General features: G+C 43.9%; 4 non-coding genes across 4 annotated transcripts; all 4 read right to left on the bottom strand.

Moving 5' to 3' along the window:
• Positions 1-2,066: 2,066 nt before the first annotated feature.
• On the bottom strand, positions 2,067-2,257 carry LOC130301277 (U2 spliceosomal RNA). The gene has a single exon (XR_008851951.1). It is a non-coding gene; the product is annotated as a U2 spliceosomal RNA (small nuclear RNA).
• A 2,102-nt stretch (positions 2,258-4,359) lies between these two features.
• LOC130301308 (U2 spliceosomal RNA) lies at positions 4,360-4,558 on the bottom strand. Its single transcript, XR_008851981.1, has one exon. It is a non-coding gene; the product is annotated as a U2 spliceosomal RNA (small nuclear RNA).
• A 7,196-nt stretch (positions 4,559-11,754) lies between these two features.
• LOC130301276 (U2 spliceosomal RNA) lies at positions 11,755-11,945 on the bottom strand. The gene has a single exon (XR_008851950.1). It is a non-coding gene; the product is annotated as a U2 spliceosomal RNA (small nuclear RNA).
• Positions 11,946-14,042: 2,097 nt separating this feature from the next.
• Positions 14,043-14,233, bottom strand: LOC130301275 (U2 spliceosomal RNA). The gene has a single exon (XR_008851949.1). It is a non-coding gene; the product is annotated as a U2 spliceosomal RNA (small nuclear RNA).
• Between the last annotated feature and the right edge of the window lie 243 nt (positions 14,234-14,476).

The following is a 14,476-nucleotide window of genomic DNA, read 5'->3' as shown; positions in this document are numbered from 1 at the left end:
AACAAGGTCCCCTTCATGGGCACTATCACTGCTTGCTGTCAGGGAGGCTGCCAGACAATTTTCCATGCACACTCTGGGCTGGGGGGCAGTCAACCACCAGTACACACAGCAGAACCTAAACCCATACCATTATTGCTAAGCAGCAAGACAGGGGCCCATTGCACTCCCACGGGGCCTTTTTAAATGCAATCCATAACCCGGATTTGCCAGGAACCCTTCTTACTCCTCCTACTTGCATGTGACACTGGGCTTAGGATCTGCATAGGAAACACACACACAAGCACACACCTACCTTTGTTGCCTGCAGATGCCTCCTTGGCTGTCCCCAAACGGTATCAAACCAACACCCACGGGAAGCTGTAAGCATAGAGGACATGCCTGCACCCCATTGGACTTACCTGTGTGGGTTAAATCCGGGTTATTTGACAACCTATGGCGGTGATGGTTCTGCTCAGGCAGAGCAGTGCTGATGCTCCTCATAAAGCTGTCGCTGCTGTGAAGGTTCTAGGTGACATCACAAATCCCTTTGGTTACATACACAACAAAGCTGGGTTGTTGTTGTTTACACTCTGCAAGGCCTGTGGAAGTGAGTGACATCATAGCACTGTAGTTCTGAGGGTTCAAGATGGATGCAACAATCTCCTGTTGCTTCTATGAAGGCCGTAATAGACGACATCACCAAACAGCTCCATAGTCACATACACAGCAAAGGAGAGATGTTGTTTACACCTAGTGATGTCAGTGGTATTGAGTGACATCACAGCACAGTGCTAAGGCTCCTGGGCCTGGACACAGCAGCGGCTGCAATATCTCAACGGAGAATACGTTTATATCTATGTGTGTGTGTGCGCATATATATATATATATATATATATATATATATATATATATATATATATTCTCCGCCGAAATCACTTTTAAACCCATTTCCACCTTTTTTTCCCTTCTCTTCCTCTTACTTTTTTTTCACGTTTTTTTACGTTTTTCTCCTTTTCGCCTCTTTTCTGGGCGTATTATTCTTCTTTTTCTTCTTTTTTTTCGTCTAATGCATACCCCATCAGTGCAGCAATGCTTATTCAATACCGCCAGCAGATGGAGACACTGGGGGATAATTTTCTAAGGATTTATACTGATTTTTCCTGTCTGAATTTGTCGTACAGAAAGTTGCAGGCCAAATATGTGTGACATTTCTGCGACTTTAGCTTCTAGAGCATTTTTACAACATTATACATAGGTGCTGAATACATAAAAAGCGACTGTTCAGCGACAGACAAGTCGCATCGGCTGAAAGTAGGCCAGAATGTCAGTCCATGTTGGAGCAGGTTTAGATACAGTCTAAAGCATAGATCTCAAAGTCTGTGCACAGAATTTAGCAAGGGCCTCGCACCTTCTGATGCATCAGGTAGGTGCACAATAGCATAGCCTAACCCTCTGTACTTTGGTCTATATTGATGCGGGACATAGACAGCCAGCTGATGACCAATCCATTAGTGCAATGGATGGCTGGAAGCATTTGTCTTTGCCTTTGCAATACCACAGAAGCAATGCATGGTCAATGTACAGCAATGACACACCTGTGTGAACAGCCAGGAGACCCCCCCCCATGTTATGTTACATAGTTACATAGTTAGTACGGTCGAAAAAAGACATATGTCCATCACGTTCAACCAGGGAATTAAGGGGTAGGGGTGTGGCGCGATATTGGGGAAGGGATGAGATTTTATATTTCTTCATAAGCATTAATCTTATTTTGTCAATTAGGAACATTCAGCACCCACCCGCTATCAAGGCAGCTGCCTATCATGTCATGCCCTACCTGCACAGGTGTGCTGGCTACTCAAATGATCCAATTAAGGAGGCCATTTAGTCAGCAGCAGCAGAAGTCCTGTGCCTGGACGCTCCAACAGGGGCCAGACACAAGCAGAAGCAGAAGCAGCAGAAGCAGCAGCAGCACCACCTTTTGTTTTTTGGCTGCAGCAGCAGCAAGGCCCACAGGGCTGGCTAGCTGGCTAGCCAGCAAGCAGGTAGCAATGAAAGTAGGAATCTTTCTTTTTAACCCTGTAAGGGGGTGGTGCACTGTACCCGAAGATACTGCCATATCGGGTCAATGCATAGGGCGACGGAAGCAAGCTTCGAAATCGGCCCCCGTTCTCAAAAATCCATTTAATATATGGTCCCCAGATAGGGGACGTATCAGATATTAAACTGATAAGAACAGATACTACACTTGATCTTAGCCAAAAGGCCGAGAAGCGATAACCGTGAAAGGGGCGGGCCCAACAAGGTCCCCTTCATGGGCACTATCACTGCTTGCTGTCAGGGAGGCTGCCAGACAATTTTCCATGCACACTCTGGGCTGGGGGGCAGTCAACCACCAGTACACACAGCAGAACCTAAACCCATACCATTATTGCTAAGCAGCAAGACAGGGGCCCATTGCACTCCCACGGGGCCTTTTTAAATGCAATCCATAACCCGGATTTGCCAGGAACCCTTCTTACTCCTCCTACTTGCATGTGACACTGGGCTTAGGATCTGCATAGGAAACACACACACAAGCACACACCTACCTTTGTTGCCTGCAGATGCCTCCTTGGCTGTCCCCAAACGGTATCAAACCAACACCCACGGGAAGCTGTAAGCATAGAGGACATGCCTGCACCCCATTGGACTTACCTGTGTGGGTTAAATCCGGGTTATTTGACAACCTATGGCGGTGATGGTTCTGCTCAGGCAGAGCAGTGCTGATGCTCCTCATAAAGCTGTCGCTGCTGTGAAGGTTCTAGGTGACATCACAAATCCCTTTGGTTACATACACAACAAAGCTGGGTTGTTGTTGTTTACACTCTGCAAGGCCTGTGGAAGTGAGTGACATCATAGCACTGTAGTTCTGAGGGTTCAAGATGGATGCAGCAATCTCCTGTTGCTTCTATGAAGGCCGTAATAGACGACATCACCAAACAGCTCCATAGTCACATACACAGCAAAGGAGAGATGTTGTTTACACCTAGTGATGTCAGTGGTATTGAGTGACATCACAGCACAGTGCTAAGGCTCCTGGGCCTGGACACAGCAGCGGCTGCAATATCTCAACGGAGAATACGTTTATATCTATGTGTGTGTGTGCGCATATATATATATATATATATATATATATATATATATATATATATATATTTCTCCGCCGAAATCACTTTTAAACCCATTTCCACCTTTTTTTCCCTTCTCTTCCTCTTACTTTTTTTTCACGTTTTTTTTACGTTTTTCTCCTTTTCGCCTCTTTTCTGGGCGTATTATTCTTCTTTTTCTTCTTTTTTTTCGTCTAATGCATACCCCATCAGTGCAGCAATGCTTATTCAATACCGCCAGCAGATGGAGACACTGGGGGATAATTTTCTAAGGATTTATACTGATTTTTCCTGTCTGAATTTGTCGCACAGAAAGTTGCAGGCCAAATATGTGTGACATTTCTGCGACTTTAGCTTCTAGAGCATTTTTACAACATTATACATAGGTGCTGAATACATAAAAAGCGACTGTTCAGCGACAGACAAGTCGCATCGGCTGAAAGTAGGCCAGAATGTCAGTCCATGTTGGAGCAGGTTTAGATACAGTCTAAAGCATAGATCTCAAAGTCTGTGCACAGAATTTAGCAAGGGCCTCGCACCTTCTGATGCATCAGGTAGGTGCACAATAGCATAGCCTAACCCTCTGTACTTTGGTCTATATTGATGCGGGACATAGACAGCCAGCTGATGACCAATCCATTAGTGCAATGGATGGCTGGAAGCATTTGTCTTTGCCTTTGCAATACCACAGAAGCAATGCATGGTCAATGTACAGCAATGACACACCTGTGTGAACAGCCAGGAGACCCCCCCCCCCCCCCCCCCCCCATGTTATGTTACATAGTTACATAGTTAGTACGGTCGAAAAAAGACATATGTCCATCACGTTCAACCAGGGAATTAAGGGGTAGGGGTGTGGCGCGATATTGGGGAAGGGATGAGATTTTATATTTCTTCATAAGCATTAATCTTATTTTGTCAATTAGGAACATTCAGCACCCACCCGCTATCAAGGCAGCTGCCTATCATGTCATGCCCTACCTGCACAGGTGTGCTGGCTACTCAAATGATCCAATTAAGGAGGCCATTTAGTCAGCAGCAGCAGAAGTCCTGTGCCTGGACGCTCCAACAGGGGCCAGACACAAGCAGAAGCAGAAGCAGCAGAAGCAGCAGCAGCACCACCTTTTGTTTTTTGGCTGCAGCAGCAGCAAGGCCCACAGGGCTGGCTAGCTGGCTAGCCAGCAAGCAGGTAGCAATGAAAGTAGGAATCTTTCTTTTTAACCCTGTAAGGGGGTGGTGCACTGTACCCGAAGATACTGCCATATCGGGTCAATGCATAGGGCGACGGAAGCAAGCTTCGAAATCGGCCCCCGTTCTCAAAAATCCATTTAATATATGGTCCCCAGATAGGGGACGTATCAGATATTAAACTGATAAGAACAGATTTTTTTTTTTTTTTTTCCTCAGTTACAGACTATTGTTCAAGCGATCATCAGGTCACCTACCAAAACTCATCACTTCTAAACAAAGTCTGAAAAAACATCATGCGGAAAAATATCTCAATAAGAAAACTATAAGAGAAGCACAAATTCAAAACCTTGATCAGGATACTTACAACTTTCTCCATTCCTTGTATCTCCAAATCTTTTCAGCCTCTTCATCTCCCATTCTCTTCTTGTCAAATAGAAAAATAATAAACAACCTTCCAAAAAAAAGTCTCTTCAACTCCCTTGGAGAAATACACACATTTTTAAAAACAAGCAGGTTTCTAGAATCCCATAAAACTTCTTTAAAAACAGAAAATACAATCCAGCTTTCACGTGTGTCCTCTCTCCTGCTAAAATCCTGACCAATAAAAATCTTCTCAAAATTAAAATCAACATATCCCGTGATTGCAGAAAAAAACCTCTGTAGAAGCATAAAAAATTCTCTTGCATAAAAACAGTTCCAAAATAAGTGCACTGTATCCTCCCTGCCTCCACAACCCTCTCTTGGACATTTCTCGCTCACTCTTATTCCTCTTCCATTCAGGAAAGCTCTGGTTGGGAGGCAGCCATGAAAAGTCATCCAGTTTACATCTCTCTGTCTATTCGATAATCCTCTAACATTAAAAAGATTCCAGATCTTCACAGACTGAGCAGTAGTGCAGAATGGTACTTCATATAATCTTTCATTTTTTCTTATTTCATTTTCAATTTTCTTTTTCTCAGGTTTTCCCAGGGAACTCAAACCAAATTGATCACTGAAAGACCTGAGAACCACATAGAAGGTAGGTATAACTTGCGCTATTGGTCTCCTCAGATCCTTCTCACACCAGCCCCATTTGGAAAACAACCATCCTGCCAAATACCTGCTCATGTCTGCCACCCAATTATTGCACTGAGACACTTTATAAATTAAAAGAAAGTAATGAGTCTTTAAAAACAGATTAATATCCGGGAAATTATATCCGCCTTTCTTCACGCTCTTCATCACTTCCTCCCTCTTCATCTTTTCCATCTTTGAACCCCAGAAAAAAATAAACAACTTCCTTGTCATCCTTCTGGTCCATAATTTGCCGGGTGGGAAAACCATTGCAGTATATAATAGTAGTGGCAAAATTACTGCCTTTAAAATCAGAACTTTACCTTTAAGGGACAAGTTTCTCAATTTCCAAAAAGATAATTTCTTCTCTATCTTCTCCTCCAACTTCTCATAACTTTTCCCTCCTTTTAGATTTTTTTCAAAAACAACCCCTAACACTTCAATATCTTCCTTCTCATCCACGCCATCCACCACCACTTTTCCTTGCTTTCCAAAATTACTCAATTGGCACTTCCCCCAATTGACTTTCATACCAGCAATACAACAAAAAATCTTTACATGCAAATTCACTCTATTAAGATCAGCTTGGGAAGTGCAAGTAAAAACCACATCATCCATGTAACTTAAAACCTTCAAATTCCTTCCATTACTTCCCGGGATAAAAACACCACTCACACATTTGTCCTTCTGTACATTTTTGAGCAAGGCCTCAATGACACAAATGAATAAAATTGGGGAGAGTGGGCATCCCTGTCGTACTCCTGATAAAATATTAAAACCCGGCCCCACATGTCCATTGACTAAAATCTGACTTGTTGCCCCATAATAAAAACTTTTAATCACAAACAGTAGCTTCTCAGGAATACCCATATGCTTTAAAACCATAAACATAAAATCATGAGCAACTCTGTCATAAGCTTTTTCAAAATCAATGGATTCCACAAAAAGTGCATTCTTATTAAAATTACTATAATAAATAGAGTCTCTTAAAACTAATAAATTATCAGTTATTCTCCTATTTGGCACTGCACAAACTTGGTATTCTCCAACAAGGTGCTCAACTATGTCACTCATCCTGTTCGCCACAATCTTTGCAATGATCTTATAATCTGTATTCAATAATGTGATCGGCCTCCAGTTTTTCAAATCTCTTTCATCACCTTTCTTATGTATCAAGGTAATAACTCCTTTCTTCATAGACTCCGCTAAAATACCTGAGTTAAAAACATATTGCACCACCCGTGTAAAATCTTGCTTTAAAATATGCCAAAAAACTGAATAAAACTCAAAGGGGAGGCCATCACAGCCCGGTGTCTTCCCTTTCGCTGTCTTGTCCAGAGCCTGCTTGATCTCCCCTTCACAAACTTCCTCAATTAAAAATGCACTTTTTCCTTCAGGGACATTATTCTCTAAAATATTACAATAATCATTCATCTCCGTCTCACTGGCTCTGCTCTTATTACTAAAAAGTGTTTCATAAAATCTGCCAATCTCCTTCACCATCTCATCACCAACAACTTCCCCTGTAGGAGTTAAAACAGACTTAAAAACACCCCTAGCATTAAAACATTTTTTAAAGAAATATCTTGTACATTGTTCATTTTCCTCCAAATGTTGAACTTTGGATTTAAAAACAATATTTCTACCTCTTTCCAACAACCTGTTCTTCATCTCAATTTTCACCTTCTCAATTTCCTCCTCCACCTCCACACCAACATGTTTAAACTTAAAGAGAGTTTCTAACCGTGAGATAAGCCTTTCATAACCCCTCCTCTTTTCTTGTGCCCTCCTTATGCAAATGAACTTAAAATACTTAGCAAACTCACTTTTTGCCCAATCCCACCAAGCTAAAACATTACTAAAAACAGATTGTTTAGAAGTACAAGATAAAAAAAAATCTTTAAAACCGGACATTACTTCTTCATCTTCTAATAGACTTACATTTAATTTCCAGAGCCCTCTACCAAAATGAAAGGACTCTGCAATACTTATTTCTGCCGACACCATCTTATGATCTGAGAAAGTTGACATCATTTGATTGCACCGGACCACCTTAATCCCCTCAGAGACAAGAATGTAATCAATCCGGGATTTACAGCGGCCACTATCTGATCTATAGGTGTATCTTTCATCAGTGCTAACCATCAGTCCCACATCAGAATAATGTAAGTCTTGTATAATTTGGTTTAAAACATTTGAAGTAATATCAGTTCTAACCTTAGCAGAGCTCTCACGATCATTGACGGATCTAATGCAGTTAAAATCACCAACAATAATAGTACCATCACGACCAGGAATAAAAAGTTTAAGAGACTCTAAAAATAACACACGTGCCTGTTTTTCTGCTGGCGCATATACATTAAAAACTCTCATTCTCTGGCCTAAAAACTCAAAATTTAAAACCATACAACGACCTGGTACTAAAACTTGGCAATTTAAAACTTTAATGTCCCTGTTACACAATAAAATCCCCACACCTTCATTTTTATTCTCTGTGCATGTAGACCAAAAAGACTGCCCTCTCTTCCATTCATCTACATAAGGTGCAGACTTAATTGCACACTCCTGTAAACAAAATATATCTCCCTTCACATTCTCCAAAAAATCAAAAACTGCTGCTCTTCTGATGGTTGTTCCTATACTCCGAACATTAAGAGTAGCCACAACCAATGCCATTAAAAAGGAAAGAAGGCAATCCATTTTCTTAACATCCATTTTAACTAGAAGTTAGTATTCTGACCTTCAACCTTCCTTAGCAGCATCCCATAGCAATCAGGCGACCCCACTTGAGAGTCCCTGTCCATCATTTTCTCACCTCCATACACAGGATCCGTCTGATCCCCTGACCAACTCCCTTTCTTACACCTTTTACTTTTACCTTGAAAGCCTCCATTTGCATCTTCATCTTCATCTTCCCCCTCCTCCTCCTCCTTCTCCTCCTCTTCAGATGTTACATTCTCCTCCCCACTAATCACCCTCTGCCCAGGTGTTAGGGATCTCTCACTCTCATTCTCCTGAAACTCCATCCCCTCCTCCTCCCCCACCACTGGGTTTGGGCATTCAAAATCCTCAATTGTTTCTTCACATGGGGGAACCTCCCTACACACAGTCTCCACACTCTCCACCACTTTCTCTTTTTTCCCTTTACGTGCTTTCTTCTTACTGACCTCAGTAAACTCTTCACCAACACCAGTCTCCTCACAATGCACACCAGTGGAGTCACCCTCCTCCCCTTTTCCAGATTTTTCCTGAGTATTCATGTGCTGCACTGTCACACCTGCTGCACTCCCTTTTACAGAGTTCTCGTCAATCACCTGAGTCACCTCAGCATTCACACCAAAAACACGTGGAAATGGCCTTTCACCTCTTTCCTCTCTTCTATTTCCTGCTGCGTCAGCATAGCTCATTTTCTTTCTATACCATAAACTGCATCCTCTAGCCAAATGCTCCTCACTACCACAGATATCACACGTTTTCTTCTCAGTACATTCACCCGAGTTGTGACCTGATTTCCCACAATTCCTGCAGCATACTCCTTGCTCAGGGCAAGACTCCTGTACATGTCCATAAGCGTGACAACGTCTACAGTACTGCAACTGTCCTTCATAAAAACAAAAACCTCTTTCTCCTCCAATAGAAAATACCTGTGGTATACTCTTCCTTCCCTCTTCCATTCCTTCGTCCTTTTTAAATTTTACAACAAATTTCCTTTTACAATTAAAGTACCCATGTCTGTTCTTGAGTCTTCCAAGAAATTTAACTTCATCACAATATCGGTACAAAAAATTGGTCACCATCTCATCCGAAACCTTCGGGTTGTACATATGGACTATAACAACCTTAGACATATTCATGAATAATGGCTCCACTTTCACCTTACTCATTATAGCTGGCTCATTCCTCCTCTTCATCACTTCTAAGTCCATGTAGACCCTCTGGCAAACCTCAGAATCATAAAAGGTTATATCGTAAATCCCTTGCCTAGGGAAGTCTTGCATAGCGATTACATGCCATACCTGAAGGTACTGGAGCTTGCGAAGAATCTCCAGCACAACTTGATCCAATCCAATCGTCCCCCGGTGTTCGCCAGGAACGTAAATCCGCACCGTATCCTCGAGTCCTCGAGTCCTCTCTCCGCTCATTTTTGCAGGTTAAGATACCCACTATCGCAACCCAGTAACAATCCAGGGCCCCCCGCAAAAGAGGGCCCCGATCACCACCCCTTCCGACTCCTACCCTGCCCGGTAAACCGCACAGGATCGAAGCCAAAAGGCCGAGAAGCGATAACCGTGAAAGGGGCGGGCCCAACAAGGTCCCCTTCATGGGCACTATCACTGCTTGCTGTCAGGGAGGCTGCCAGACAATTTTCCATGCACACTCTGGGCTGGGGGGCAGTCAACCACCAGTACACACAGCAGAACCTAAACCCATACCATTATTGCTAAGCAGCAAGACAGGGGCCCATTGCACTCCCACGGGGCCTTTTTAAATGCAATCCATAACCCGGATTTGCCAGGAACCCTTCTTACTCCTCCTACTTGCATGTGACACTGGGCTTAGGATCTGCATAGGAAACACACACACAAGCACACACCTACCTTTGTTGCCTGCAGATGCCTCCTTGGCTGTCCCCAAACGGTATCAAACCAACACCCACGGGAAGCTGTAAGCATAGAGGACATGCCTGCACCCCATTGGACTTACCTGTGTGGGTTAAATCCGGGTTATTTGACAACCTATGGCGGTGATGGTTCTGCTCAGGCAGAGCAGTGCTGATGCTCCTCATAAAGCTGTCGCTGCTGTGAAGGTTCTAGGTGACATCACAAATCCCTTTGGTTACATACACAACAAAGCTGGGTTGTTGTTGTTTACACTCTGCAAGGCCTGTGGAAGTGAGTGACATCATAGCACTGTAGTTCTGAGGGTTCAAGATGGATGCAACAATCTCCTGTTGCTTCTATGAAGGCCGTAATAGACGACATCACCAAACAGCTCCATAGTCACATACACAGCAAAGGAGAGATGTTGTTTACACCTAGTGATGTCAGTGGTATTGAGTGACATCACAGCACAGTGCTAAGGCTCCTGGGCCTGGACACAGCAGCGGCTGCAATATCTCAACGGAGAATACGTTTATATCTATGTGTGTGTGTGCGCATATATATATATATATATATATATATATATATATATATATATATATTTCTCCGCCGAAATCACTTTTAAACCCATTTCCACCTTTTTTTCCCTTCTCTTCCTCTTACTTTTTTTTCACGTTTTTTTACGTTTTTCTCCTTTTCGCCTCTTTTCTGGGCGTATTATTCTTCTTTTTCTTCTTTTTTTTCGTCTAATGCATACCCCATCAGTGCAGCAATGCTTATTCAATACCGCCAGCAGATGGAGACACTGGGGGATAATTTTCTAAGGATTTATACTGATTTTTCCTGTCTGAATTTGTCGCACAGAAAGTTGCAGGCCAAATATGTGTGACATTTCTGCGACTTTAGCTTCTAGAGCATTTTTACAACATTATACATAGGTGCTGAATACATAAAAAGCGACTGTTCAGCGACAGACAAGTCGCATCGGCTGAAAGTAGGCCAGAATGTCAGTCCATGTTGGAGCAGGTTTAGATACAGTCTAAAGCATAGATCTCAAAGTCTGTGCACAGAATTTAGCAAGGGCCTCGCACCTTCTGATGCATCAGGTAGGTGCACAATAGCATAGCCTAACCCTCTGTACTTTGGTCTATATTGATGCGGGACATAGACAGCCAGCTGATGACCAATCCATTAGTGCAATGGATGGCTGGAAGCATTTGTCTTTGCCTTTGCAATACCACAGAAGCAATGCATGGTCAATGTACAGCAATGACACACCTGTGTGAACAGCCAGGAGACCCCCCCCCCCCCCCCCCCCATGTTATGTTACATAGTTACATAGTTAGTACGGTCGAAAAAAGACATATGTCCATCACGTTCAACCAGGGAATTAAGGGGTAGGGGTGTGGCGCGATATTGGGGAAGGGATGAGATTTTATATTTCTTCATAAGCATTAATCTTATTTTGTCAATTAGGAACATTCAGCACCCACCCGCTATCAAGGCAGCTGCCTATCATGTCATGCCCTACCTGCACAGGTGTGCTGGCTACTCAAATGATCCAATTAAGGAGGCCATTTAGTCAGCAGCAGCAGAAGTCCTGTGCCTGGACGCTCCAACAGGGGCCAGACACAAGCAGAAGCAGAAGCAGCAGAAGCAGCAGCAGCACCACCTTTTGTTTTTTGGCTGCAGCAGCAGCAAGGCCCACAGGGCTGGCTAGCTGGCTAGCCAGCAAGCAGGTAGCAATGAAAGTAGGAATCTTTCTTTTTAACCCTGTAAGGGGGTGGTGCACTGTACCCGAAGATACTGCCATATCGGGTCAATGCATAGGGCGACGGAAGCAAGCTTCGAAATCGGCCCCCGTTCTCAAAAATCCATTTAATATATGGTCCCCAGATAGGGGACGTATCAGATATTAAACTGATAAGAACAGATACTACACTTGATCTTAGCCAAAAGGCCGAGAAGCGATAACCGTGAAAGGGGCGGGCCCAACAAGGTCCCCTTCATGGGCACTATCACTGCTTGCTGTCAGGGAGGCTGCCAGACAATTTTCCATGCACACTCTGGGCTGGGGGGCAGTCAACCACCAGTACACACAGCAGAACCTAAACCCATACCATTATTGCTAAGCAGCAAGACAGGGGCCCATTGCACTCCCACGGGGCCTTTTTAAATGCAATCCATAACCCGGATTTGCCAGGAACCCTTCTTACTCCTCCTACTTGCATGTGACACTGGGCTTAGGATCTGCATAGGAAACACACACACAAGCACACACCTACCTTTGTTGCCTGCAGATGCCTCCTTGGCTGTCCCCAAACGGTATCAAACCAACACCCACGGGAAGCTGTAAGCATAGAGGACATGCCTGCACCCCATTGGACTTACCTGTGTGGGTTAAATCCGGGTTATTTGACAACCTATGGCGGTGATGGTTCTGCTCAGGCAGAGCAGTGCTGATGCTCCTCATAAAGCTGTCGCTGCTGTGAAGGTTCTAGGTGACATCACAAATCCCTTTGGTTACATACACAACAAAGCTGGGTTGTTGTTGTTTACACTCTGCAAGGCCTGTGGAAGTGAGTGACATCATAGCACTGTAGTTCTGAGGGTTCAAGATGGATGCAACAATCTCCTGTTGCTTCTATGAAGGCCGTAATAGACGACATCACCAAACAGCTCCATAGTCACATACACAGCAAAGGAGAGATGTTGTTTACACCTAGTGATGTCAGTGGTATTGAGTGACATCACAGCACAGTGCTAAGGCTCCTGGGCCTGGACACAGCAGCGGCTGCAATATCTCAACGGAGAATACGTTTATATCTATGTGTGTGTGTGCGCATATATATATATATATATATATATATATATATATATATATATATATTTCTCCGCCGAAATCACTTTTAAACCCATTTCCACCTTTTTTTCCCTTCTCTTCCTCTTACTTTTTTTTCACGTTTTTTTACGTTTTTCTCCTTTTCGCCTCTTTTCTGGGCGTATTATTCTTCTTTTTCTTCTTTTTTTTCGTCTAATGCATACCCCATCAGTGCAGCAATGCTTATTCAATACCGCCAGCAGATGGAGACACTGGGGGATAATTTTCTAAGGATTTATACTGATTTTTCCTGTCTGAATTTGTCGCACAGAAAGTTGCAGGCCAAATATGTGTGACATTTCTGCGACTTTAGCTTCTAGAGCATTTTTACAACATTATACATAGGTGCTGAATACATAAAAAGCGACTGTTCAGCGACAGACAAGTCGCATCGGCTGAAAGTAGGCCAGAATGTCAGTCCATGTTGGAGCAGGTTTAGATACAGTCTAAAGCATAGATCTCAAAGTCTGTGCACAGAATTTAGCAAGGGCCTCGCACCTTCTGATGCATCAGGTAGGTGCACAATAGCATAGCCTAACCCTCTGTACTTTGGTCTATATTGATGCGGGACATAGACAGCCAGCTGATGACCAATCCATTAGTGCAATGGATGGCTGGAAGCATTTGTCTTTGCCTTTGCAATACCACAGAAGCAATGCATGGTCAATGTACAGCAATGACACACCTGTGTGAACAGCCAGGAGACCCCCCCCCCCCCCCCCCCCATGTTATGTTACATAGTTACATAGTTAGTACGGTCGAAAAAAGACATATGTCCATCACGTTCAACCAGGGAATTAAGGGGTAGGGGTGTGGCGCGATATTGGGGAAGGGATGAGATTTTATATTTCTTCATAAGCATTAATCTTATTTTGTCAATTAGGAACATTCAGCACCCACCCGCTATCAAGGCAGCTGCCTATCATGTCATGCCCTACCTGCACAGGTGTGCTGGCTACTCAAATGATCCAATTAAGGAGGCCATTTAGTCAGCAGCAGCAGAAGTCCTGTGCCTGGACGCTCCAACAGGGGCCAGACACAAGCAGAAGCAGAAGCAGCAGAAGCAGCAGCAGCACCACCTTTTGTTTTTTGGCTGCAGCAGCAGCAAGGCCCACAGGGCTGGCTAGCTGGCTAGCCAGCAAGCAGGTAGCAATGAAAGTAGGAATCTTTCTTTTTAACCCTGTAAGGGGGTGGTGCACTGTACCCGAAGATACTGCCATATCGGGTCAATGCATAGGGCGACGGAAGCAAGCTTCGAAATCGGCCCCCGTTCTCAAAAATCCATTTAATATATGGTCCCCAGATAGGGGACGTATCAGATATTAAACTGATAAGAACAGATACTACACTTGATCTTAGCCAAAAGGCCGAGAAGCGATAACCGTGAAAGGGGCGGGCCCAACAAGGTCCCCTTCATGGGCACTATCACTGCTTGCTGTCAGGGAGGCTGCCAGACAATTTTCCATGCACACTCTGGGCTGGGGGGCAGTCAACCACCAGTACACACAGCAGAACCTAAACCCATACCATTATTGCTAAGCAGCAAGACAGGGGCCCATTGCACTCCCACGGGGCCTTTTTAAATGCAATCCATAACCCGGATTTGCCAGGAACCCTTCTTA

Source organism: Hyla sarda, unplaced genomic scaffold (assembly GCF_029499605.1).
Source record: "Hyla sarda isolate aHylSar1 unplaced genomic scaffold, aHylSar1.hap1 scaffold_1118, whole genome shotgun sequence".
Lineage (NCBI taxonomy): Eukaryota > Metazoa > Chordata > Amphibia > Anura > Hylidae > Hyla > Hyla sarda.
The sequence above is the reverse complement of the archived record's forward strand: the minus strand, read 5'-3'. Positions and strand labels throughout refer to the sequence as shown.